Genomic DNA, 27213 nt, shown 5'->3' with positions numbered 1-27213 from the left:
TTGGCCCAGCCCAGGCAGGGCTTTCCCAGCCACATTCCACACTCCATTGCCCAGCTGGAGCCGCTGGTGCCTCTGAGTTGTGCTGCCCCAGCCCCAGGGACGCTCTCCTTGTCTGCCCATTCCCCCACGGTCTCTGGGCAGGGATGGCCTCAGTGGGGGCTGCTGACATCCTCAGCAACTTGGAGGCTGCTGCTGAATTTCACTGCTCCAGAGGCTTGTTCAGCCTTCAGCTCTTCAGTGCAGGAATTCCGTGTCCCAGGGCTCATGAACATTCAGAACACCTGAACAAGCCAAGCCTCTGGGAATCATTTGATTTTAATTTTCAAATATTTTCTGGTTAATTAGACAGATCTCAGTAGTCCATCCAAAGTGAATGCAATATATTTAAAAAGTCAGAGAGAAAACATTATTTAGGTCCTGTTTAGGTTTTTTTTTTCCTGTTAATTCATTGATATGTGCAATCTCCAAATGACACCGAATCCAAGTACTGGTCCAGAGGCTTGTTCAGCCTTCAGCTCTTCAGTGCAGGAATTCAGTGTCCCAGGGCTCATAAACATTTAGAACACCCTAACAGGCCAAGCCTCTGGGGATAATATAATTTCAGTTTCCAAATCTTGTGTGGTTAATAAGAGAGATTTCAGAAGTGCATTCAGCTGAATATGTTCTATTTAAAAAGACAGTGAGAAAACAGTTTTAGGTACTGTTTAGGTTTGTTTCTTTTTCCCCTGTTAATAGCAATCTCCAATTGACACTGAATCCAAGTACCTCCTCATGCAGTTTGAATGGATATGCAAATCAAGACCCTTCATGGCCAACAATCAATCAGACTCTGTCCCTACCCCCACCCCACCATTTCCCCCATCCAAGCCCTGGCACTCAGAGCAGCCTTGTGCAAATCTGAACTCCCTCCAGCCCAGGCTGCACCTGCAGCTTTCAGCTCCTTGGCTCCAACTCCCACCTGCTTTCTTTGGAGAAGGAGCTGCCCGAGACAGAGAGAGATGTTCACAGCCCAAGGGTTCCAGCCCCACCTTGGAGGCCCTTCCCAGACCCTGCTCCAGCTGCCAGACATCTTTCCTGCCCTGGGCAACCCAAGCCAGGCCACAGTGACCTGGATAATCCCCGTCCTTGATGTCCTGCTCACACAGCCCTGGCCCCTTGTCCCCATGTCAGGCTCTGGGGTGGATCCTGTGGAACATCCTTTGGTGGAGGCTGTGGCTCCAGGTGGGCCGGGGGGATCCCGGGGGACAGGGACCCCGCTGGGCATGGACAGCATTGGACTTGTTGGGAGAAACTGTGAGGGGGAGCTGGGGCCGAGTGACCAACCCAGTGACCTGACACAGCCCTGCTGGGATGGCACACAGCCCCTCTGGGATGTCACAGCCCCTTCTCTAATGTCACAAAGCTGGCCTCTGATGACACAGCCAACTCTGTGATGTCATACTCTTCTCTGGGATTTTAGACCTCTGCCTAATGATGTCACAGAGGCAGTCTGTGATGTCATAGCTGCTTGATGACCTCACATAACCGACTCTCTGATGTCATATCCCACTCTATGACCTCATGTTACCAGATGATCAATTGTCTCCACCAGCTGAGCTGACACCTGGAGCTTGTTCTCCACATCCCCAGGCCTATGGAAACCACACAAGGCCCATTGTGTGAGAAGGGGAACTGGAAGTTCAGCAGCCTCAGGGTCCTGCCAGCTCAGCCAGGCCCACTGGAACATTGGGGTTTTCAAGTTTTCAATATTCTGGGTAAGAAAGAGAGGCAGTAACAAAACTTGTACACAGGAATTAGGAAGGGCAGACTTTGGCCTGTTCAGGATGCAGATTTGGGGAGTACCAAATCAGGTACTGATTCTTTTAAGGGAAACAGCCCTTAAAAACAAATGGGGTCCAGGAAGGATGAACACATTTCAAGAAAGTAAACTTAAGGGGGAAGGAGCAGCCTGTCCCAGTGTGGCAAAAGATGAGCTGGTGAGGAAAAGGACTGTCCTGGCTGCCCATGGAGCTTTTGAGGGAACTCAGGGAAAAAGGGCCAGCAACTCAGGAAGCATTTAAGGATGTTGTTAGGTTATGCAGAAAAAAAAAGTTGAGAGGTGAAAGCTCAATTAGAACTTAACTTGGCGGTTTCTGTATAAAGAATAAAAAAAAGTTTTTATAAAAGAATTATAGCAAAAGGAGGGAGAAGGAGAATCTCTATTCTTTTTTATTGATTGCAGTTCAGAATAGAGAAACTGAAGATAAGTAAAAGACTAAGCTACTTAATAACCTGTCAATTTTCAATATTAGGACAGGCTGTCCTCAGGACAAGTGTTCTCTTGAGCTGGTAGATGGGCACAGGGAGCAGAACAGCCCCCTGCAATCCAGGAGGAAGCAGCTGGGGACCTGCTGAGCCTCTCAGATGCTCACAGGTGTGTGGGATCAGATGGGATCCATCCTAGGGGGATGAGGGAGCTGTGGATGAGCTCCCCAAGCTGCTCTCCATCATTTACCATCAGTCCTGGCTCAGCAGGGAGGTCCCAGAGCACTGGAGGTGCCAGGGTGAGCCCATCCCCAGGAAGGGCTGGAAGGAGGAGCTGGGGAACTCCAGGCCTGTCAGCCTGACCTGGGTGCCCGGCAAGGTTATGGAACAGATCACCTTGAGTGCCATCACAGGGCACCCACAGGATGGCCCAGGGATCAGAGCCAGCCAGCGTGGATTTCAATATCTGTATTTATGGTCTGGATGAGGGGATTGAGTCCAGCATCAGCAAATTTGCAGATGACACCATGCTGGGTGTGAGTGTGGATCTCCTGGAGGGTAGGAGGGCTCTGCACAGGGCCCTGGACAGGCTGGATCCAGGGCCCGATCCAACAAGGGGAGGTTGAACAAGTCCCAGTGCCGGGTCCTGCACTTTGGCCACAACAACCCCTGCAGCACTACAGGCTGGGGACAGAGTGGCTGCAGAGCAGCCAGGCAGAAAGGGACCTGCAGGGACTGATGGACAGCAGGCTGGACATGAGGCAGCAGTGTGCCCAGGTGGCCAAGAAGGCCAATGGCTCCTGGCCTGGATCAGGAATGGTGTGGCTAGAAGGACCAGGGGGTAGATGGGCTGTTTGCAGGGGAGGGAACAGGGATGGGCAATTTGAAGAAATTTGTACCAAGGAAGAGTAAAGAAAGCAAAGGTGAAGCCAAGGAAATGCTCAGGGCAGTTTGGGGGTGGCTGCCAGGCAGCCCTAGCTCTGAGCAACAGCGTCTGCAGTGGCACAGGAAACTCCCAGCTGATGGGAACAAACTTTCTGGCTGACTGCAGAGGCCAGGACAAAGCTGAGTGGTTTCCCTGGTGTCCCCCAGGCCTTGCTGGCCCCAGGGGCTGATGGCATTTGTGCTCCCTCAGGTTCATGTCCCCACAGCAACAGCATGGGGGTGCTGCCCCTGCTGTGTGCAATGCAAACAGGGGCTGCTGAGGCAGTGCTGCCATGTCTGTGCCTGCAAGGATGGGGCACCTGTGTGAGCTGGGGGAGAGGCCAGGGCTGCAGAGGGGGGATGTTGTTGGCAGCTGCATGAGGACGCTCTGGGATGCTGCCCTGGGCTGTGCAGCGCACTGGGCATGGATCAGCCCCTGCTCTGCTGCTCCTTCCCGTCTGGGCCAGGGCCCTTGCAGAGCCCCAGCCATGCTGTTTGCCCCCAGCCTGCCCACGGCCAGCCTGGGGCTGCTCACGGGGGTTTCTGTGCTGAGCATTGGCCTGGCCGTGTTCTTGAGAGAGCCTGGGCAAGGAGCCTGGAGCCCCCAGGGCCTGGCCTGAGGCGTCAGCGCTGCCCCAGCAGTGCCCATGGCCTGTCCCTGCTGCAGCCCCGGCACTGCCACGCCCAGGGCTGTGCCCGGCCCCGAGAGCACTCAGGCCCTGCAGCAACACCAGGGCCACCAGGGCAGCGGGGCAGGGCCACGGCAGCAGCACTGGCAACACCAAGTGCTGCTGCTGCTGCTGCTGCTGGGCACAGCTGCTGGGCCAGCACTGATCTGCCCCAGCTCTGCACACAGACATTGCTGCTGCAGCTCCAGAGAAGGCAACACAAGGGCATCTCTGCAGAAAACTCTGCTGGGACATCCTTTAGTTCCTTTAAAGGCACCAAGAGTGCAGCCCCTCATTGACACAGTCTGTGGCCACAGGGAAGTTGGAGAGAAATTAAATGAGAAATGGCACAAACATTGACATTCCTGGTGGACAACATTTAAAAAAAAGTAAAATAAAGAAAAAGAACCTCCAAAATGAAGCCGAGAAGAAGTATCAAAGATGCCTTTTATTACAAGTGATTTACAGATATTGGCCAGCATTTTAATGTTTCTGAAACCATGCAGTCATCAGTCTCCACACTGCAGCCTTGAGCTCCTGGTGCCTCAGGCTGTAGATGAGGGGGTTCAGGGCTGGAGGCACCACCGAGTAAAGAACTGACAGGGCCACATCCAGGGATGGGGAGGAGATAGAGGGGGGCTTCAGGTGAGCAAATGTACCAGTGCTGAGGAACAGGGAGACCACAGCCAGGTGAGGGAGGCAGGTGGAAAAGGCTTTGTGCCGTCCCTGCTCTGCAGGACAGCCCTGGGCACCCTGGCTGCTCTGCACAAGAGACAATCAGAGAATGTACTCACAGGCTCTGCAGGCATTGGCATGTTCCAGCTTGAGGAGATGGCTCCAGGAGCTGCAGCTGCATTGTCCTGCAGCCAGAGGTTCCTGTGCCAAGGGCTGGCAGTGATTGTGCCCCAGGCACTTCTCAGCCCCTTCCCAGCCCTGACTGATTGAAGCTCTCTGTGCCTCTGTGCTGTGCCCGGGCTGGCTGCAGGCAGTTCCCCCGCCCTGCTGGGCTGGCAGAAGAGCTGCTCATCAAGAGAAATGTGCTTTTGAAGCTCTTCTTGGTGACCAGGAGCTGCCTCTGGGCCAGGAGCCCAGCCCAGCTCAGCAGCACAGACACAGCACAAGGACTTTAATCAGCCTCTGGGGCTTTGTGCTCAGGCCCTGAACATCAGTCCCTGAGAGGGAGCTGAAGAAACCTCTCAGGAACTCCAAGGCAGAATCCAACTCCAAGGTTTCTTGGACTTTTAATGGGTCCCAGAGAGGGACACGACTGAGCAAGTGTCCCCAGGCCCCAGGCAGAGCAGAGAACTGCAGGCAGTGATGACAGGTGGGGACAAAGAGAAGCCAAGTCTTGGTGCCCTGGGCCACAGCAGGGTCTGTGCCACCAAGGGCTGGGAGGAGACACCTTGTCCTGAGGCCCTGGGGCCTCCTGGCACAGCCCCAGCCAGGCTGGGCACTGTCAGCCCCTTGTGCTGCCCTCAGCATCCCCCCCTAGCCCACATCCCAGTGGCCTCAAGGATCTGCTGCAAGGAGTCCCTGGGGAGCCTTGCTCAGCAATGGCCCTGAGGGCTCCTTCATGCTCCCTGCAGGGACTGCAGGTTTTTTAAAGGACTTTGGGTTTGGCTTTTGCCTTGGAGTCTCTGAGAGGTTTGTGCAATCATGGCCTCCAATTATCTGCTGTAATTAGTCCCTGGAGAGGCTTTGTACTGACACTCAGTGGGGCTCATTAATTCCTTGAGATACTCCAGGTTTTTTATGGTAGTTTGGATTTTTCTTTCCACACTTTATCTCTGAGAGGCTTTTTGTGCCATCCTGGCCTCCAGTCCTCTCCTCCAAGGAGTCCATGAGGAGCCTGTGTTGGGGATGGACCTCAGTGGGGCCCATTCATGCTTTGAGACACTCTGAGTTTTTCTTCTGACTTTGACTCCTGGAACAGTTTTTGCAATCTCCTCTCAGGCCCTGAGGTTCCAGCGCTCAGCTCCAAATGCACCACAGCGCTCATTAGGACCAAGCAAGTCCTGACAAACCATGGCTCTGCCTTGATTTTTCTCTGGTCTTTTGCAGTTCAGCAGGAATGTTTCCTTTTACAATTATGGAGAAATATTTCAAAGAGCTTCTAAGTAATATTTAATACTATTTTAAAGAGTGCATTTTATTACTGTTCTCTTTAGAGAAGAGCTGATTGCAGCTTTCTGTTATTGATATTGATCCAGGGTCTCTCCCAAGGAGATCTGGCCACGTCAGTGAAGTTGTACTTTGGAGCTGACCCAGTGTGGACAACCTTGCCCCACATTCCCCAGTCCCCTGTTAGAAACGATTTTCACTTAAAAAATTTTAGATGCTTTATTAAGACCTTTACAGAATACAACAGAAAACTGAATAATGAAAAGAATACTGCGCCAGGAGCAAAGGATTCAGTCACTGTGTTCTCATCTACAAAATGGATGTTCTGTCTTTTATACCTCTGGCCCCTCCCAAAGTCTTGTCAATTGACTCCTTCTTCACTGTCCAGTGGTGGAGATCACTGTCTCACACCTTGATTGGAGGTCAGGTGCTGCCATAGGAACAAGCCAACCCTCCCAAATGCCCCAGCTACTGAGACCATCCTGTGATAACAATGCAAGGGGGAGGGGAAGGATAACTATACATCCAAAAAATTTCTCTAAGCATAGATTTAATATTCATCCCTTAATTGTGAGAGCCAACCATAGGATTACTTATCTATAACAAACCCCTCTTTTCTTTATCTATAAGTAATTTTGCTTGAACAATTGAGTAAAAACATTTCTCTCTCTCTTGAATGAGTCATGCCAGCATCTGTTGATGTGGGCAAGGACAGTGGGAACAGGAGAAAAAATCTCAGGTTTTCCTTAGACACACTTATTTGGAATGGACAAAAGGGCATCCCAGAGGTCCAGTGTGGCTCTGACTCCCATCTACCGTGCCTATGTGGCTGCTACCCACAGCTGGTGCATCTTAGGGGTGAGCACAGAGGCCAACTCGGTCCTGCCCTCCAGTCCCTGTTGAATTAAAAGACAACTGAGGAATTACAGAGGTGCTATGGCCTTTTGTCCCTACCTTACCATGCCTACAGGGTTGCTACCCACAGCAGGGCTATGGAGCCTTCTTGGTAGCAAACAAAGGGGCCAACCTGGTCTTGCCCTCCTTCCTTTGTCTTATTTTCTTGAAGAAGCTGTCCCATTACCTTTTACAGTCCCTTGTGCACTTCCCCTCAACAGATGCTGGTAATTCTCACCCATGAAAACATGAAGACAGTTCTCAAGCTGGTTGGTGGAAGCTTGACTCTACTTTTTGGGCATCTTGGTGTTTTTCTGTTTGTCTTTCAGTCTCTGTTTTAGAGTCAATCTTGTTTCACCCAGCCTGGATGTTACAGTCCACTCTTTGGGTTCTTCTCCTGGGCCTTTGACTCTGTTGCCATGAGTCCATCCTCACTCTGCAGCTCACATGGCTGATTCGGTGGTGAGCAGTACCTGAAAGGGACCTTCCCACTGAGGAGTTAGAGGCTGATCTCTCCATGGCTTAATCATCACCCAATCCCCAGGATTAATATTATGGATTCTGAAATCCAGGGTGGTAGTTTGAGGAATTGCCCCTTTATGTCTTAGCCCCTCTAAGGTTTGTGCTATAGACATCACTTATTCCTTGTCATTGGCTTCCCCTTCCTCATAGGTGGCAGCCTTCTGGGGTGAAGTCAGGAAGGGAAACCCAAACATCATTTCATAGGGTGACACCCACAGATCTGACTGGGGTTGGGTTCTAATTCTTAATAAGGCAAAAGAAGACATTTAATCCATGACATTTGGGTTTCAATCATTAGCTTAACTAGAGCTCTTTTAAGAGTTTGATTCATTCTCTCAACCCAACGGGAACTCTGTGGATGCCATGGAGTGTGTAATTCCCATTTTACTCCCAGGGCCTGAACAACTTTCTGCAATATCTTTGATGTGAAATGAGTTCTCCAGTCTAAATCAATCCTGTTTGCCATCCCATATTGGGGAATGATTGATTCTAGAAGTGTTTTACTCACAACACTGGCATTGGCTTTCACAGTGGGTACCACCTCTACCCAATGAGTCAAGTGATCTGCTATCACTGGCAAAACCTCCACTGTTGTACCTGGGGAAGCTCAGTAAAGTCTACTTGGATGTTTTGGAAGGGCCTTAAGGCCAGTTCTCACCCTCCTCTGGGTGTTTTCCTCATCATTTTCCTATTCACTTGTTGATATATCACACACTGTTCAGTTACTTGCTCAGCTATTCTGAAAATTCCTGTGCATCCCCAATCCCTTAGAAATTGATCACTTAGCACTTGTGTACCCCAATGTGTTTTCCATGTATGCCTTCTAGCATTTTCTCGGCAAGGGGATTATTCAACATTTGCCTCCCATCTGCTAATCTCCACTTCCCTTCATTATCTTTCTTTGCTCCTGTTTTGAGGACTTCTTCTTCTTCTGTCCCATGAATATGGGGACTTCTTGCATTTCTCTCATGGGGGTTAATACTATTTTTAGTTTTTCTGTCTCTGATTCAGTTGCATTTTAAGCTTCTAAATCGGCTAAATTGTTCCCTTGCGCCTTTTGAGTCACCCTTTTTTGATGTCCTTTAACATACACCACTGCTACTTCCTCTGGTAATTGTAAGGTTTCTAACTCTTCTAAAATAATTTTTTTGGGAATCAGTCCCTTTCCCTTTGAATTTATTAGCCCCCTCTCTTCCCAAATTTTTTCCAAAGGTATGCACTATTCCAAAATTGTATTTTGAGTCCTGTATATATTGTTCTCCTTTTCCATGCTAATATTTCCAGAGCTCATTTTAGGGCATATGGTTCACATGCTATAGATCACATGCTGACCAGTTGGAAGGTAACTTTCTCTTTTCAATGGCCACCAACCCTTCATGCACTATAGCGTACCCTGATACCCTGTGCCCCTTTATTACCTGTGAAGATCCATTGATGTTCAGTCATTTTCCACCTTGGAGTGTTTGATCTGTTAGGTCCTCTCTTCCTTTAGTTTGATAGTTTGCAACCTCTAGGCAATTATGTATTAATTCCTCACTTGGTTCTCCATACAAAAACTGGGCAGGGTTGAGTTGGTTACTCACGATCAGCTCTAAACCATTATCTATTAAGATGGCTTCATACTTTAGCACTTGGGAATCAGTGAGCCATTCCTCAGCATCTTGGCTCAGGATGCTCCTTACTGAGTTTGGGATATATATCTTCAATTTTCCCCCAAAGGGTAATTTTTTGCTTTCTGCTATGAGTAGGGCGGTCACTGCCACAGCCTGAATGCAGTTTGGACACCCCCGGCTGACAGGGTCTAGCAGTTTTGATAAATAGGCCACTGGTTTCCTGGATCCTCCCCAGTCATGGGCTAACACTCCATGTGCTACCCCTCTTTCTATATCCACAAACAATAGAAGGGTTTGTCTAAGGCAGGAAGACTCTGTGCCAGTGCACTGGCTAATTTTTGCTTTAAAGCTTCAAACTTTTGTTCATTGTCTTTTTCCCACCTAACCTCTTCTGCTAACTTTTCATACAAGAACTGGATGGCCTGCGTGTATCCTTCAATCCATAGCCTACAATATCCCAACAGGCCTAAAAACCTTCTGACTTCCCTCTTAGTTTTTGGCAGTGGGAGTGAAACAATCCCTGTAATTCTCTCAGGGTTCAGCCACCAGCTCCCTTGACAAATCACATGTCCTTGGTATTTTACTTCTCGCTCTACAAATTGGAGTTTCCCTTTTAATACCCGAAGTCCTTGGTCCCCCAGAAAATTTAACAACACCATGGTGGATTCCCAAACTTCTTTTTCTTCCCGTCCTGAGAAAAGCAAATCATTTACATATTGGATGAGCTTTATCTCAGGTTTAATGGAGAAGAGTTGTGTTACTTCTCCTAGGGCTTGACCGAAGAGGTTTGGGGATTCGAAAAACCCTTGGGATAACCCAGTCCACTAAAGCTGTTGCTTCTTCCCGGAATCAGGGTCCTCCCATTCAAAGGTAAATATATCCCACTTTGCTCTGCCAGTGGGCACACACAAAAAGCATCTTTTAGGTCTATCATGCTAAACCACTGGTGTGCTGGGGGATATTACTCAGTAGTATATAAGGGTTAGGCACTACTGGGTACGGATTCACTGTTCTTTTGTTCACTTCTCTCAAATCTTGGACAAGCCTGTAAGTCCCATCTGACTTCTTTACTGGTAATATGGGTGTATTATGGGGGGACATACATGGTTCTAAGGTCCTGTCCTCAAGTAGGTCCTGGATCAGCAGCTGGAGTCCTTCTCTCCCTTCCAGGGAGAGTGGATATTGTTCTACCCGAACTGGATGGTTTTCATTAACTATTTTTATTACTATAGGTTTCATGTTCAATTTGCCTCGGTTTTTTGGTTTTGCCCACACCATCTCATGAATTTTCTCCTCATCTTCTTCCCTTAATTGGAGAAGCTTAACTATCATTTTCCCTTCCTCTAGAAGCACTCCAGTGTCAAACTGCACCTCTAAATCCTGTCCTAAGAAATTTCACCCTGCATCTGGAACTAATAGAACATCCCTGATTCCTATTTTCCTTGTTCCTTCAAACTTCATTTGCTTTACAACTGAGGCTTTGAACCCTTTCCCTTTAGCACCTACTACTTGCACAGTATCTTGACTCTTTCTGCACCCCTTTGGGATTCTACAAACACAAGTTCTTTCAGTCCCTGTGCCTACTAAGAATTCAAATTCTTCCTCCTGGGGATCTATTTTTAAAGTTATCAAGGGCTCCTGATGGTATTCTGTCCCCAGGAGGCAGAGCCCCTGACACCCCTAGTCTTCCACTTCTCCTTTTTGCTCAGTCTCATAGACCCTCAGATCCTTTTCCTTCTGGGGGCAATTCTTTCTTATATGCCCACTCTCTTTACAGTAAAAGCAAACTGGTCCTGGGTTCCCTTGTTTCCTAAACTCTCCTTTTTGTGTGGAGGCCCAGGGGCTGCATCCTCCCTCCACCTATCTTCCCGCACTTGGAATCTCCCTCCCTTACCTGAGTTGTTCTTTGCATGCTGGTTTCCTTCCCTAATGGCAGCTACCATTACCTTTGATTTTGCCTTGGCCTTCACTTCATCCCTTTTTACATACACCTTCTGTGCTTCCCTTAAAAGGTCTTCTAACCTCCTTTCTTGCCAACCATCTAACTTTTCTAACTTTCTCTGTATATCTGGCCAGACGTGAGTGACAAAATTTATCTTTAGTAAGATCTGTCCAGCCACCGTGTCAGGGTCAACCCCTGAATACTGCCTTATATTTTTCCTCAACCTTTCTAAACACTCTGTGGAGGTTTCTTTGCTCTTTTGCTGCTCATTGAAAGCCTCATGGGCATTTTGGTAAAGTGGAACTGCTTCTTTGATGCCTCTTATAATCAATGTTCTATATTCCTCCATGTCTTGCCTCCCCCCAGTGCTGCTGTGGTCCCTGGTGGAGTGCACTATGGGCATTTTCAGATCCCCAGGAGGTCTTTGCACATGCTCCATTTCCCATATTTGTATCCCAGCCGCTCGGATCATGTGTCTTTCTTCTGGTGTGAACAACATAATCATTAATGATTGCATTTCCTCCCAGGTATAAATATTGGGCCCCAGATACTGGTCTAACTGCTATGTGGCTGTCGTGTGTTTTAAAATGTTTATATGAGTTCAGTTGGGAAGTTGTTTATCCCTTCTATAAGTTAGAAATATGGTTTGGCCCTCGGTTCCCCCTGTGTACTTCCCTCATAATGGTTTCTCCCTAAGTTGGTTACCCCTTGTTTTCCCGCCAATGGCTTGTCCCTCAAGGTGACTGATCCCTTGATCCTTCCCTTTATGCCCTTATAAGTTTATTTCCTCCCTCCTGGTGCTGCCCACTTCCCCTGTCTATCATTGTAACCACCCCTCTTTATTTCAAGAACCTTCCGTGTCAGTCATCCCTTACTCAATGTATGATTTGCCTCCAGACACTCTTCCCTCCCTTATGTAATCCTTATTGGTCCAGCTGTGTCCCAGGCTCCTCCCCTGATCTTCGTTAATTGGTCACCTTGAGTCTCCTCCTGTCACGCTCATTCCCTTTATCAGTGCCTCCCTAAGCCGTCCTCCTCTGACACCCATCACTGGTCCCGCCTGGGAAATAAAGCACCTTGGCATCCACAAAGTGTGCACTCTCTCCTTCCTTTATCTCGGCACTTCGTAGCCACGCTCTCGCCTGCGCCCCCCATGCCACAGACAGCACCATTACCCGAGGGTTTTTGAGGAGAACCTGGAGGTGGCAGATCTTGTGCTCTCCTCCGGCCACACACCAGGAGCAGCTGGCCGGCATTTGTCCAGCTCCCGTGGCCGCAGAGCAGGCTACAGGGAAAAAGCTTTTCCTGAGGTCCAACCTGAGCCTGCCCCGACTCAGCTGCAGCCACACCCTCCACTCCTGTCCCTGGGCACCAGAGGGAAGAGGTTCCCACAGCCCCAGCCAGGGACCCGCTCCCAAGGCTGCTGCCATGGCCACCAGGGCTGGCACCAGCTGGGATGCTCGGTTTCCACGGGCTAGGCTTCAGGAATGGGATTCCCCAATTTCCTGCTCCCGCTAAAACTGCACTGCCCTCGCTGCCCTCCCGCCTGCCATGGAAAGCAGAAAAGGCAAAGATCCCCGGCTGGGAGAAGAACAATTTATTGGGAACAGCAACGAGATAAGGAAAAAAGGGAACAGAAAAAATATTGATAACAGAAGGGATCAATAAAACTGTTTACAGGGAAAACTACAACATCAACTAATGGGTCTCCCCAGTTTCATATTTCCCCTCCCTGGAAAGGACACCCTTCTCCTCAGGGAGAGAGAGAGAGAGAGTCCCTTTCCGGCCCCTGCCAATGACCTGAGGTGGGAGTGAATGTAATGACAGGGCCATTGCCAGACCCTCATGTTCTTCCATCCCAAATCATGTAATTGGCAGGGGCAGGAAAAGGTACAGGTGTCTTCCCAGCATGGATCAGAGGGAAAATGGATCTCCAGGGCCTTTCCCAATATAGATCCTCCAATGGGGGATGAAGCTGGAGCAGTGCACGAAGCTCCTCCTGCACTTGGGGCATTTGTAGGACTTCCCTTACTGGTGCCTCTGTTGGTGTTTGGTCAGGTCAGAGCTCTGGGTGAAGCTCTTCCCACACTGGGGACACTCATAGGGCCTCTCCCCAGTGTGGATGCGCCGGTGCCTGATGAGGGTGAAGTTGCGCTTGAAGCCCTTCCCACAGTCAGGGCAAAGGAAGGGCCTCTGCTCCGTGTGAATGCGCTCATGCAGGCGGAGATTTGAGCTGGTCTGAAACCTCTTCCCACAGGTGGGACACTTGAAGGGCCTCTCCCCAGTGTGGATGCGCTGGTGCCTGATGAGGTGGGAGTTGCGCTTGAAGCCCTTACGACAGTCAGGGCAGCAGAAGGGCCTCTCTTCTGTGTGAATCTGCTGGTGCCTGGCGAGATCAGAGCTGGTGTGAAACCTCTTCTGACACTCAGGACACTTGTAGGGCCTCTCCCCAGTGTGGATGCGTTGGTGGATGATGAGGGCAGAGCTGCAGCTGAAGCCCTTCCCACACTCCCCACACTGGTAGGGCCATTCCCCAGTGTGGATCATCTGGTGGCTGATCAGGGTGCTGTTCTGCCTGAAGCTCTTCCCACACTCCAAGCACTTGTGGGGCTTCTCCCCATTGTGAAGCTGCCCATGGACCATCAGCTCTGAGCTCTGGCTGATGCTCTGTCCACCTTCCTGGCTCAGGGTGGGTCTTTCCTCCTCAGAGCACCCTGGGCTGGGTTTTGAGCCCCTCCTCTTGTGGGATCTCTGGGGATTTTCCTCCCCATTGGATTCCTGTGCCTTGGAGTCACTCAAAATGGCCTCTTCCATGAGGTCCTGCCCTGGGGATTTTTCCTCCCTGGTCTCAATGCTCAGCTCCTTCCCTGGGGGAGGAAGGACAAGGAGAGGATGGGATTTGCCTCCATGCCACAGGGAAGGGGAAGGAGATCCCCCCAGTGCATCCCCGGCAGGATGGGGTTGGCAGCAGGGTTGTCCTGCAGCCGGGGGCCGTGCTGGGCTGGGAGATGGAGCAGGAGAGAGGGGGAAAGGGGCACTGACTTCCTCCTCACCTGCCTGCGTGTCGTGGGGCTCCTTCCTCTTCCTTGCAGCCTCCTCCCCCATCTGGCATAGGTTTGGCGATGTGAAATCCTGTTTTGGGAGGAAAGAAAGGGATGAGCACATTGAATTTTGTACTGGTTTCAAGGCAAACCTGGGGAGGGTCTAGGCGATAATTACAATTTAAAAAGAAAAGAAGATCAAGGCAATGATACAGAAACACTGCCTTAAACTGACAGAGTCAGGATATAACCTGACACCCTGTTGGTCAGGGTGGTGGCAGCAGTCCCATTAAATGGTGGCTGCAGTCCTGTTGGAGTGATGAACGTGATTCTGTCCAAGCAGTGATCCTGTAGAAGGGTCTGGTCTTCCTCTGAAGGTCCAGTGGTGGTTCTGGAGCTCTTGTCCTCTGGGAATCCAGTAGGCAAGCTGCTCCTGGTGTTGCAAGGCTCACCTTATATGCAGGTAGGAATGCTTGGATCCTCCCCCTGGGTGGAGCATCCCACAATGGGATGATGGAATTTTATCAGTCCTGCAGTGACACTCAATGGCCCATTCACAGCAGATATCTCCCCTGGAGGGCGTTATCAGGGCTGAGTCATGGAAGAGATAAAGAACACTGCCCCACCTGTTTAGAGCAGTTGATGAAGATGGGGATTGAAAACATGCATTGGGTTCCATCTTACATTGCAGCCTGAAACAGTGGGGGAATCCCTGCTCAGGGGGTGAACACCACCCCCCTTACCCAAACTGGCTCAGGTGTAAAACCCCCACCCCGGGAAGGCCACACACACAGGGGACAATGTCACACTTGCCCTGTCCCAGGGGAGGTCTCTGTCCCTGTCACTCCTGTGCTGTCCCCCCCTTTTCTCTTTCACAGGCCCGGGGCTTTGCCAAATCTAAGAATAATTTTTTCTTTGTCCCTGTCACCTTTGTGACATCTACACAGAGCTTTCCCTTCCTTTTCATAATCTTTTCAGAAAAGAGGTATCAGCAATGTATTGGGCCGAATTTCCACTTTTCTTTTATCAGAATGTGCCAGCAGCTGAGCTGGAGCTGGGCAGGACCAATGGATTTTGGAATTGCCACAGAATTGTTTGTACTGTCAGTTTATTAAATTTTGGGATTTGTTTGCGTTTTCACCACATGTAACTTGTGGGAAGAGCAAATTCAAGGCATTTTCTGTAGGGTTAAGTTTGATTTTTGTCAAGAAACAACTTTACTTTGTCCTGTGCCCAGGGGATGCTCAAGGGGTCACTGACCCTCTCACACTGGGGGATGCTTGGGAGGGGCTTAGGGGAGTTGTCCCTGTCCCTGTCACCCCAGGCCATTCCCCAGGGGTTGTCCCTCTCCCTGTGACCCCAGGCCATTCCCCAGGGGTGTCCCTGTCCCTGTCACCCCAGGCCATTCCCCAGGAGTGTCCCTGTCCCTCTCACCCCAGGCCATTCCCCAGGGGGTGTCCCTGTCCCTGTCGCCCCAGGCCATTCCCCAGGGGTGTCCCTGTCCCTGTCACCCCAGGCCATTCCCCAGGGGTGTCCCTGTCACCCCAGGGCATTCCCCAGGTGTGTCCCTGTCCCTGTCACCCCAGGCCATTCCCCAGGGGTCTCCATCATTCTCACCCCAGGGAATGCCTGGGGGGTCTCCCTCCCTCTCTCCCCTGTGCCAGGGGGTGCTCGGGGCAGTCTCTGTCCCTCTCAGCACAGGGGATGCTCGGGGCTCTCTGTTCCCTCGCTCTGGGGGATGCTTGGGGGGTCTCCATCCCTCTGGCCTCAGGCAATGCCTGTGCAGGGCTGGGCACCAGGGGCTCTGTGTCCCTCTCACCACTGAGGCTGCTCGGGGCTGGGGGGGCTCTGCCACCTTCTCACCCCTGGGGAGGCCGGGGGGGTCTCTGTCCCTCTCAGCCCTGCTGTGACCCGCACCCAAACATCATCAGGGTCACAGGGACAGAGACACCCCCAAAGCCCCAGAAGGGCTGAGCCTGGGATTTGGGTTGGGGCTGAGGATTTAGGAAGGGTCTGGAATTGGGGCTGGGCTTGGAGTTGGGGCTGAGATTTGGATTAGAGCAGGGATTGGGGTTAAGGCTAGACATGGGATTGGCTTTAGGGCTGGGGTTGGTATTGGGTCTGGGGCTAGACGAGTCTGGGACTGGGATGAGATTAAATACAGAACAGTGAGTGTTTCTAAATGTGGAGTGAGATTGAGACCAGGATCAGGGTCAGGTTTGGGACTGAGCTCACCCAGAGCGGGACAGGGAGGATGTCACTGTTGGAAGGTTTGGGGAAAATCCTGGATTGGGGAAAAACAAGGTGTGAATGCCTTGGGTTGGGGATTCCTCTTGCCCAAGTCCATCTCTAGAAGTCACCTGATGTCCAAAAATCAAGAGTGAATAAAAAAATCCACCAGGAGTTTCCTATTTCCAGTCTCATCCCTCTGGGCTTCTGGTGGTCCCCCATCTCAGGGCTGTTGGGGATCCCATGGGTCCTGGGGATCCCCCCTCCCCAGGGTCCTGCTTAGGGATTCTGGGAGGTTTTAGAGTCCCAGGGTCCCCCTCTGCAGCCTCCCTCAATCCAGCCACTTGGGCTTCCCCCTTCTTTCCACCACCCTGTCCTGGTTTAGGGCAACTTTGGTTGAAAACCTCCAAAAGGAGTTTCCTCTAGAATGCAGATTCAGAAGCCCCACCCTCAGCCAGTTCGGGAAAATATTTCCTTGGAGAAAAGTGGAAAAAAACTTTATTTACCAGGCAAAGCATTCACCAGCACAAAAATTGAACAATATTAAGCAATAAAACTTCCTGCTGCTCCAAAAGAGATGACAAACTCCACAAGTCCCTCCGAGGGCTGAAGCTCGGATCACTCAGTCTCTTATCAATCTCTTATCAGTCTCTTATTAGTCTCTTATCAGTCTCTTATCCGTCTCTTATCAGTCCCTCCAGTGCTGGAAATGCCACTGCCCAGGCCCGGCCAGGTGGCCACAGGTGGGAGCTGCCAGTGGTGTTCTGGGTGTTCAGTGCAGAGCAGGTTTAAACAGCTCCAAAGAAAAAGAAAAACCACAGTCCAGGGGAGCTTCTCTTCCTCAGCGAGCTCAAAACTAACTAAAAGCAAAGGAGAGCTCTGTCCTGCCCTCTGTCCATCCAGGAGCCGGAATGTGGAGGAGTGAGTGCAGTGTCTGAAAACAAACTGCAGCTTCTTCCTCCTCCCCTTGGCTCTCAGAACCAGCCTTAAAGGTGCAGAACTCATTTCTGGGCTAAACGGACTGATGGGGCACGAGCATCATGAAGTCACCCCAGGACGCGCCCCTGTCAGGGTCAGGGGGTCCCGTCCCCGCCTCATCTCCGGGCTGCCGGGGGTGCCCCAGCTCCGGTATCGCCCCTTCCCCTCTCCCCGCCCCGGGGGTCCCCCGTTCCACAGCCCCGGCTCTCACGGGGATCCCCAAAACCAATGTCCCGCCCCGTCAGTACCGGGCCATCCCCACGTGGATCCCCCGGGACCCTCCCGAGGGGCGATCGCGGCTCCTCTGCCCCCGAAAAAGCTCCTCTTAGGGAGCCCGGAGATATCCGGGGCTCGAGTCCGGGATCTGCCGGCTCCGAACACGCTCCAAAAAAATCCTCCCGGAGACCCGTGGTTGGAGTTATTTGGGAATTTAGCTACTTGAGCTGGGCTTCTTGTGGGACTTTTAGCAGCCTTGTGTTCCTCACCTTGGAGTAAATGAACTTTATCAGTCACTCTGATACCATTTGCTCCCTCTCCCCCTGTGATTTTAAGAAACTTTTCAAGGAAGGACAACAAAATATTTTCTTTTTCCTGGCTACCCACAACAGCCATTTTCCTCATAATTTCTCCCATAAGTTCCACAGGAGGAAGGAGGGACTGTTTCCAAGTTTCCAAGAGTTCCTCCAGAGAGAACCACAACCTCTTCAGAGGGAACCAGGCTGTTGTCAAAGGCACTTGGAGTCAGACAACAGTGCCCTGAACTCACTGTGCCAAAATAATGTTGCAATTTGGTTAAGAAAATTTCCGGAGTAATGCCTCCACCTCAATTAAGGTGCTAACAAGACCAAATCCAAGGTGGATTTTATTAAACAGTAAATGTGAGGTAGAGTTGGAAAGAAAGAGAAAAGGGGGGGAGAGCAAAGGAGTGACAGGGACAGAGACCTCCCCTGGGGCAGGGCAAGTGTGACATTGTCCCCTGTGTGTGTGGCCTTCCCGGGGTGGGGGTTTTACACCTGAGCCAGTTTGGGTAAGGGGGGTGGTGTTCACCCCCTGAGCAGGGATTCCCCCACTGTTTCAGGCTGCAGTGTAAGATGGAACCCAATGCATGTTTTCAATGCCCATCTTCATCAACTGCTATAAACAGGTGGGGCAGTGTTCTTTATCTCTTCCATAACTCAGCCCTGATAACGCCCTCCAGGGGAGATATCTTCTGTGAATGGGCCATTGAGTGTCACTGCAGGACTGATAAAATTCCATCCTCCCATTGTGGGATGCTCCGCCCAGGGGGAGGATCCAAGCATTCCTACCTGCATATAAGGTGAGCCTTGCAACACCAGGAGCAGCTTGCCTACTGGATTCCCAGAGGACAAGAGCTCCAGAACCACCCCTGGACCTCCAGAGGAAGACCAGACCCTTCTACAGGATCACTGCTTGGACAGAATCACGTTCATCACTCCCACAGGACTGAAGCCACCATTTAATGGGACTGCAGCCACCACCCTGAAGAGCAACAGGGTGTCAGGTTATATCCTGACTCGGTCAGTTTAAGGCAGTGTTTCTGCATCATTGCCTTGATCTTCATTTTCTTATTAAATTGTAATCCTGGTTAAGACCCTCCCCAGGTTTGCCTTCAAACAAGTACAAAATTCAATGTACTTATCCCTTGTTTCCTTCTCAAAACAGGATTTTCCATCCCGTAAACTTGGCCAGATGGAGGAGGAGGCTGTGAGCAAGAAGAAGGTGCCCCAGGAGCCCCAGGCAGGTGAGGAGGAAGTCAGTGCCCCTTTCCCCCTCTCTCCTGCTCCATCTCCCAGCCCAGCACAGCCCCCGGCTGTAGGACAACCCTGCTGCCAACCCCGTCCTGCCGGGGATGCACTGGGGGGATCTCCTTCCCCTTCTCTCTGGCACGGAGGCAAATCCCATCCTCTCCTTGTCCTTCCTCCCCCTGGGAAGAAGATGAGGATGGAGACCAGGGAGGGCAAATCCCTGTGGCAGAATCTCGTGGAAGAGCCCATTTTGAGTGGCTCCACGGTGCAGAATTCCAACAGGGAGGACAAGTTCCAGAGATCCCACAGGAGAAGGGGCTCCAAACCCAGCCCAGGGCGCTCTGAGGAGGAAAGACCCACCCTGAGCCAGGAAGGTGGACAGAGCTTCAGCCAGAGCTCAGAGCTGGTGGTCCCTGAGCAGCTTCATGATGGGAAAAAGCCCCACAAGTCCTTGGAGTGTGGGCAGAGCCTCAGGCAGAGCAGCACCCTGATCAGCCACCAGATGATCCACACTGGGGAATGGCCCTACGAATGTGGGGAGTGTGGGAAGGGCTTCAGCTGCAGCTCCACCCTTTTGACCCACCAGTGCATCCACACTGGGGAGAGGCCCTACAAGTGTCCCCAGTGTCAGAAGAGGTTTCACACCAGCCCTGATCTCGCCAGGCACCGGCAGATTCACACAGAGGAAAGGCCCTTCCACTGCCCTGATTGCGGAAAGGGCTTCCAGCGCAACTCCCACCTCATCAGGCACCAGCGCATCCACACTGGGGAGAGACCCTACGAGTGCCCCACGTGTGGGAAGAGGTTTCAGACCAGCTCAAATCTCCGCCTGCATGAGCGGATTCACGCGGATGAGAGGCCCTTTTACTGCCCTGACTGCGGAAAGGGCTTCAAGCAAAACTCCCACCTTGTCACCCACCAGCGCATCCACACTGGGGAGAGGCCCTACGAGTGTCCCCAGTGTGGGAAGAGCTTCACCAGCAGCTCGCACTTGACAAAACACCAACGGAGCCACCAGTAAATGAAGCCCTGCAAATGCCTCGATTGCAGGAACAGCTTCATGCACCACTCCAATTTCAACCCCCATGGGAGAACCCACATTGGAAAGAGCCCTGGTGATCCATGTTCCCTGTGATCCATGCTGGGAAGACACCTGTACCTTGTCCTGCCCTTGCCGATGACCTGATGTGGGATGGAAGAACATGAGGGTCTGGCCATGGCCATGTCATTACATTCACTCCCACCTCAGGTCATTGCCTGGGACAGGAAAGGGACTCTTTCTCTCTCTCCCTGAGGAGAAGGGTGTCCTTTCCAGGCAAGAAATATTGTAGCCAGGCAGACCCTGTGAGTTGTGTTGTAGTTTTCCCTGTAAAGAGTTTTATTCATCCCTTCTGTTATCAATATTGTTTCAGTTCCTGTTTGTTCCTTATCTCGTTGCTGTTCCCATTAAATTGTTCTTAACCCAGTCCGGGATCTTTGCTTTTTCTGCTTTCCATGGGAGGCGGGAGGGCAGCGAGGGCAGCGCGGTTTTAGCAGGAGCAGGAAATTGGGGAATCCCATTCCTGAAGCCTGGCCCGTGGAAACCGAGCATCCCAGCTGGTGGCAGCCCTGGTGGCCATGGCAGCAGCCTTGGGAGCGGGTCCCAGGCTGGGGCTGTGGGAACCTCTTCCCTCTGGTGCCCAGGGACAGGAGTGGAGGGAGCGGCTGCAGCTGAGTCGGGGCAGGCTCAGCTTGGATGTCAGGAAAAGGTTTTTGGCCAGAGGCTGCTGGGGCTCTGGCCAGGCTCCCCAGGGAAGGCTCCCAGCTCCAGGGCTCTCTGAGCTGCAGCAGCGTTTGGCCAGCGCTGCCAGGCCCAGGCGGGCATTGTTGGGGTGTCCTGTGCAGGGCCAGCAGTTGGACTGGAGGATCCTGATGGGTCCCTCCCAGCTCAGCCAATTCTGTGCTTCTGGGATCCCATCAGCCTGGGGATGGGGCTGCCAATGGTTGCCATGGCAACCGCCTCTGGCTGCAGGCCTGAGCTGGTGTCCATGGCAACCACCCCTGGCATGGGGTCTCCATGGAGCTGCCAAGGCACTGAGCAAAGCAACAAGGGGCTGGTGATGGTTGCCATGGAAACTGACCATAGCAACAAGGGCTGGTGATGGTTGCCATGGTAACTGAGCATAGCAACAGGGGGATGGTCATGGTTGCCATGGATACTGACCATAGCAACAGGGGGCTGGTGATGGTTGCCTGCTCAGGATCAGATTTGTCACAGGCCCTCAGAAGGGTTCCATGGGATCTTTCCAAGAGTCTCCAGGCTGTTCCAGAGCTGAAATGTCACAGGCAGAGTCAGGGGCTCCATGAAGACCTCCCAGGCCTTTCTGGGGATGGTAAAGAGCCCTGTGGTCTGAGGCAGTCACAGCCATTCCATGGTGACACCCCAGGGCACCTTGGGCTGCAAAGGCACCGATCTGTCACAGGCACTCACAGGGGCTCCACGGTGACATCCCAGGAGTCCCCAGGCTGTCAAAGAGCCGGGATGGCCCAGACACTCACAGGGATTCCTGTCATGGGCACAGTGGGAGCTTCAGGCAAAGTTTATTAGAGAAACTCCTGTTGGGTCTCGAGGTGCAGAAAGGAGCCCCAATAGCCCCCAGAGATCCCCAAATCTCAGCACTGAATCAGAGATGACACCAACTCAGATCAGAAGGCTAAGGGCTAAAAGCCACCTGTTTTTTCAATGCTCTTCTTTTATATCTTGGTTTTCTACAGGTGGACCTCATTGGTCATTTAATCAACACATTTCACATGATTGGCCAATTAAGACAACACCCTTCAGTAAACAACTTTATGGAAAAAAGCCAACTTATTTCAAACATTGTCGGGGCACCAGTTATTGATGTTTGTTTTATGTTGGGCCTTTCTGGGGGCACCCTTGATGGGGTAAACCCTCTGTAGCAGTTCTGTGCCATGTAAAAGGAGATGCATGGGACTTTTTTGGTCTTCAGCTTCTTGTTTATGGTTATCTTATCTAAAGTTTTGCATTGCTGTCCACACCAGGCTCAGCACACTGGAAAAGCACCGCAAAATGGCCCCAAAATGTACGGTTTCAAGGTCTTTTAAGGTTGTCTCATCCAATTAACTCTTAAAACCTACATTATTTCCACTTATCTGCCCATACCTCTCCCCTTGACTGTCCACATAACCTCTGCACTCTGCTTTCCTTGACCAATCACCCTGTGCCACCAACACTGCAGAAAATGGACTAGAAGAAGAAGAAGACAGGGACTACACCCCAATTCCTCCATCTTGCTTCCTATCTACACCATACTAAAAATCTCAAAACCTAAATTTCTCACCCAAGTGACATGCTATACTAGCCTCTAATCTATTTCACACTTGGGTAAATTCTAATCTGTCTCAAAGTCTTGGAAGTCCTCTCCATTGGTGAAGGTTCAAGGCAGTGTTTCTCTGGGGGTCAGGATTCCTCAGAGCAGACAGAGAAATATTCCTTGTAACCTGGATTCCCACACATTTAACCTAAAAAACTTTGAAGATTTTAAGTTATCCAAAAATGTTCCAGGTAAGTAGGATTAGAAGGAGATGAAATAGAGAACAACAGAAAGATAGAAGATCCAGAGAAAGACACACAGATGGGTACCAACTGCTCAGGTTCCAGCATGACAACAAAAGAAACACCAGGAGAAGGCAGGATCCGGACCCTGCGCTGGCCTCATGCTCCGGCTTTTAACGCCCTGGGACTTCATGGCCCTGCCCCTGGGGTGGGACTGCCAGTTGCTTGTCCAATCAGAGCCAGGGTAGCACCAGCTGCTAGTGTGTGATTGATTGATTGACAGCTGGGCCAATCAGAGCTGGGTTAGTACCGCCCCTGCTGTGTGATTGACAGGTCTGCCAGGCCAGGGCTGGGGGTGGGGCTCTGTCCCACCACAAACCAAAGCCTGACCTGGCCCTGGCCCGACATGGGACAGGTCTGCCTGGTTTGGCCTCCTGGGGGCTGTCTGACAGGTCCCACTGAATTTGGCATGTCAAGGGCCACTTCCCATCTGACCGTGAAGCACTGGGGCTTTTATTCCCATGGGAGAGAACTGTCTTTCTTGTCTAGGCACCCATGGCCAAAATTGGGATTCTGCATCTAAAATTCTCTATATCCAAGGGTTACTCCCAGACAAAATCTGCCTGTACAGTCAAGTCTGGCCAGCCTTGGCCTCTGGTGAGTGCCTCTCATCTGCCCCTGCCCCACTGGGGCTCACTTGTTTCCTTCCTATGGAGACCATTGTGACACTGCAGGCTCTTGTGGAACCTGTTACACTGTAGGAACTTGTGGAACCAAGGAGAACATTGTGACCCTGCAGGGTACCCTGGATCCAAGGGGCCACTGTGACACTGTGGGGCCTCATGGAACCAAGGACATCATTGTGGCTCTGTTGGGCCACATGGTCCCAAGGGGCCAGTGTGAAGCAGCAGGGCTTTGTGGAACCAAGAGGCCATTGCTGCATTTCAGGGCCTCGTGGAGCCAAAGGGCCATTGTGATCCTGCAGGGCACTGTGGATCCATGGAGAGCATTGTGGCACTGCAAGGCCCCATGGAACCATGGAGACCATTGTGACACTGTGGGGCCTCATGGAAGGAAGGGGCCATTGTGACACTATGGGAACTTGTGGAACCAAGGGAATCATTGTTGCACTACTAGGCCCCAATCGAATCAAGGGGCCATTGGACACAGCCAGGCTTCATGGAACCAATAGACCATCATGACACTGTGGGGCCTTGTGGAACCATGGAGACCATGAAGATCCTTAAGGACTTGTGTAACCAAGGGGCCATTATGGCACCTGAGGGCATCATGGAAGCAAGGAGCCATTGTGACACTGCAGGGCCCTGTGGAACCAAGGGAACATGAAATAGGTGTGGCTGCCTTGGCCTCCCAGGGGTCACCTGGCAGGTCTGGCTGACCTTGGAATGTGGAAGGCCACTCCCATCTGCCCCTGAAACACTGGGGCTCTGGGCTTTCCTTTGTATGGAAAAGAACTGTCCATCTTTTCGAGGTATCCATGCCCAAAATTAGGATTCCACCTCCAAATTTCTGTGTATCCAAGGATTGCTGCCAGACAAAAGCTGCCAGGACAGAAAGGTCTGGCTGGTCTTTTACTCCTGAGTGCCAGAACTCACCTGTTTTCTAAACACGGGAAAGGGCTCTGTGCTTTTCTTTGTATGGAAAAAATCATCCTTCTCTAGGCACAAATGTCTAAAATTAGGATTTCACATTCATAATTTTGAATATTCACGGGTTGCTCCAAGCAAACCTGCCAGGACAGACAGGTCAGGCTTGCCTTGGCTTGTGGTGGTTGCTGTTCATCAGCTCCTGAAAAACAAGGGCTCCGTGCTTTCTTTCCTATGGAGACCAATGTGACATTTGGGAGCCTTGTGAAATGAAGGGGCCATTGTGACACTGCAGAGCACCATGGATCCAAGGGACCATTGTGACACTGTGGAGCCTCGTGGAACCAAGGACATCATTGTGGCTCTGTTTGGCCGCATGGTCCCAAGGGGCCAGTGCAAATCAGCGGTGTGGGAGTTAGCCCAGCTGTAACTCAGAGTCAGCCAGATTTTACCCCAGAAGAAATGGGCGTGAGTTTCAAGTCCTAGGAATCATTTGTTTAACTTAGGGTGAGGTTGAGAGTTCCCCCATAAGCCTTTAATGTTGTTATGCTAACTTGTCCAAGTTCTACTCCCCTATTGGTTACTTGTTTCTTCTATAGGTTTATTGTTCTAGTTTTCTAGCCCCAAGTGTCTGTGTTGCTGCTTCCCCTTTGTCTCAGGTCTTAGGATTCTGCCCCTAATACTGTGCTTGACTTCTCCATGTTTATTGTTTTTCACCCTGTTATTAAAGTTCTTTTTGGGCAACTCCATCAAACCCACGCCTTTTCATTTTCGCCCACCTTGCTCTTGAGTCAGGGAACCAGAGAGGTTTGTCACAGCCACCCTCATTGTGACCTTTGGCGCCCTAACAGGGACCATGACACTCAGGGCTCCCTGTGTCAGTCACGTCAGCTGGGGTTGGCTGATGGATAGGCCAGTGCTCCCCGGGATTTTGGATTGTGCTGCGCCCGGTGGATTGATCGTTGGGACCTTGGCCAGGATCAGCAGGGACAACGACGGTTTCACCTGCATAGGATTGCAGGTGGGTTTGGGGAAATACAAGACATTTATTGCCCATTTTGCCACTGTCTTTTTATAATATGCACCCATGTCCCATAACTGATTTGTGGTCTTTTAGTGGCTCTTCCCCATAAGGCAGGGAAAGAGAAAAATGGGCAGCCAGATGTCCAAAGTAGAAAGGAGCATATATGGATGCTTTAAGTTAATTCTCAGTGATCATGGCAAAGTATTTTCAAAGAAGAAATTAAAATCAATTGTGATGTGGATCATTAAAAATTTTCCAGATGCCTCTGTTGATGAAATCCATACCACTGAATTTTAGGACTCAGTGGGAGTTAAATGTACAACCTTTTGATCAAAAGGGACCCCATTGCACCCTGCATGCTCCCCATCTTCCACACCATCCTTGAGACCCTTCACCAGCAAGCAGCGTGTTGAAAACTCAATCCATTGGTCACTCCTAACTCGGGACCTCCCCTCAAACCTGCCTTTCTCAGACCTTCCACGATGGTCCAAGATGGCAATGGCCACGCGGTCTTGGAGCATCATGCCCTGGAGACTCAAGACGGAAGGAGCCTGAATGTGGCTCGGGAGCCCAACCATCCTCCCTCCATCCTGGCTCCTCCACTTCCTGCTACCACAACCTTCTCTTCCACCCTGAATGAACATCCAGACTCCACCCCCACAACTGCAGGTCACGCCCACACTGTCAATCATTCCACTTCCACCCTGGGCCATGCCTCCAGAACTCCACCCTGGAAGTCCGCCATCCTAAATCAAGGCCCTTCCTCCCCAACACCTGACAAAATGCCAGCCGTCCTCTGCCTCACCCTCCAGCAACAATATAACCCCATGATCCAAGATACTAAGCCCAACTGTCACACTATTTCTAATCCAAATGTTTCTCCCCCAAGTTATTCTTCCTCCCCAGAAGACAGTTTGGACTCCCCAGAGCCACCTCGCCCCTCAACCTCAGAAGATCCCTAGGAAAGGATTCGGAAAGAAGCAGTTAAGGAAGGAGACAGGCAAATAGTCTCGAAACTCCTCGTTGCCCCTGTATGTTATGAAAGAAGGGGGCAGAATCCCAGGTATCAGCCATTGGTTTATGGGGAAATCAAGGATCTGTGTACGGCAGCTAAAGACCATAGGAAGGACTTACCTTGTTTTAATGGCCTAATGAGGGCCATGTTTACAGCACATGCTTTAACCCCTTATAATTTAAAATATATTATGACCAGGTTGTTCTCACCTCACAGAATACACCCTGTGGGAAGGGGGATGGAAGTTTTTACTAAATCAATTAATAGCAGACTATGCTAATAATGAGGCAAGGGCAGAATTGACAATCAACCATCTAGCTGGAGAAGGACAACACAGCCTACCAGATGATCAAGCAGCAGGTATCCCCAGAGAAGTATTGGATGATATCAAAGAAATGGCTTTGAAAGCTTGAATCCAGGTATCGGATGGTAGCACCCCCAATTTGGACTACCTTGGGTGGCTGCAGCTAAAGCTTTAGGGCAATCAGACCATCCTGGGTGCCTGTTAAGTAAGCAAACCAATGCTGCCTCCCTCACATTGAGTGGCTGCTCTCAGACACAGAGACCATCAGACACGTCACCTTGCAGAACAGCGATAGAGTTTTTACTCTGGGCATATGGGCATGGCTGTGTAGACTCTGAGGGCATGTGCTGCATGAACCTCTCCAGCCACAGCGAGTCAATCCACAAGAGCATTCAGGTACTGAAGGAAGGGTTCAAGAAGCTTCAAGTGGAAAACAAACACTGGTTCAATAAACTCTTCCAATCCAAGGGACTAAAGGGTTGGATGATGTCTAGCTAAAATAGGGCTATTAATTCTCTTAGTGGTTGTTGTATTGTTAATTGTCCCATGTTTGTTTGGATGCTTTTAGAAAGTTATACAAAATTCTTTCAGTTCCATCTTTCTTGTAAAATAGAAAGGGATAAGAGACCCAACACAGGCTCCTCATGGACTCCTTGGAGGAGAGAATTGGAGGCCAGGATGGCAAAAAAACCTCCCAGAGACTCAGTGTAGGAAGGGAAATCCTTAAAAGTACCTAAAAGTATTCTTAAATCCATAAAATACCTT

The 27213-nt window shown here is 51.0% G+C and overlaps 1 pseudogene; it reads left to right on the top strand.

Moving 5' to 3' along the window:
* LOC118700991 (zinc finger protein 208-like) overlaps positions 1–27213 on the top strand; it is a 123405-nt pseudogene that overhangs the window by 27523 nt on the left and 68669 nt on the right.

Source organism: Molothrus ater, unplaced genomic scaffold, assembly GCF_012460135.2.
Source record: "Molothrus ater isolate BHLD 08-10-18 breed brown headed cowbird unplaced genomic scaffold, BPBGC_Mater_1.1 matUn_MA110, whole genome shotgun sequence".
Lineage (NCBI taxonomy): Eukaryota > Metazoa > Chordata > Aves > Passeriformes > Icteridae > Molothrus > Molothrus ater.
This window is presented reverse-complemented; position numbering and strand designations above follow the sequence as displayed.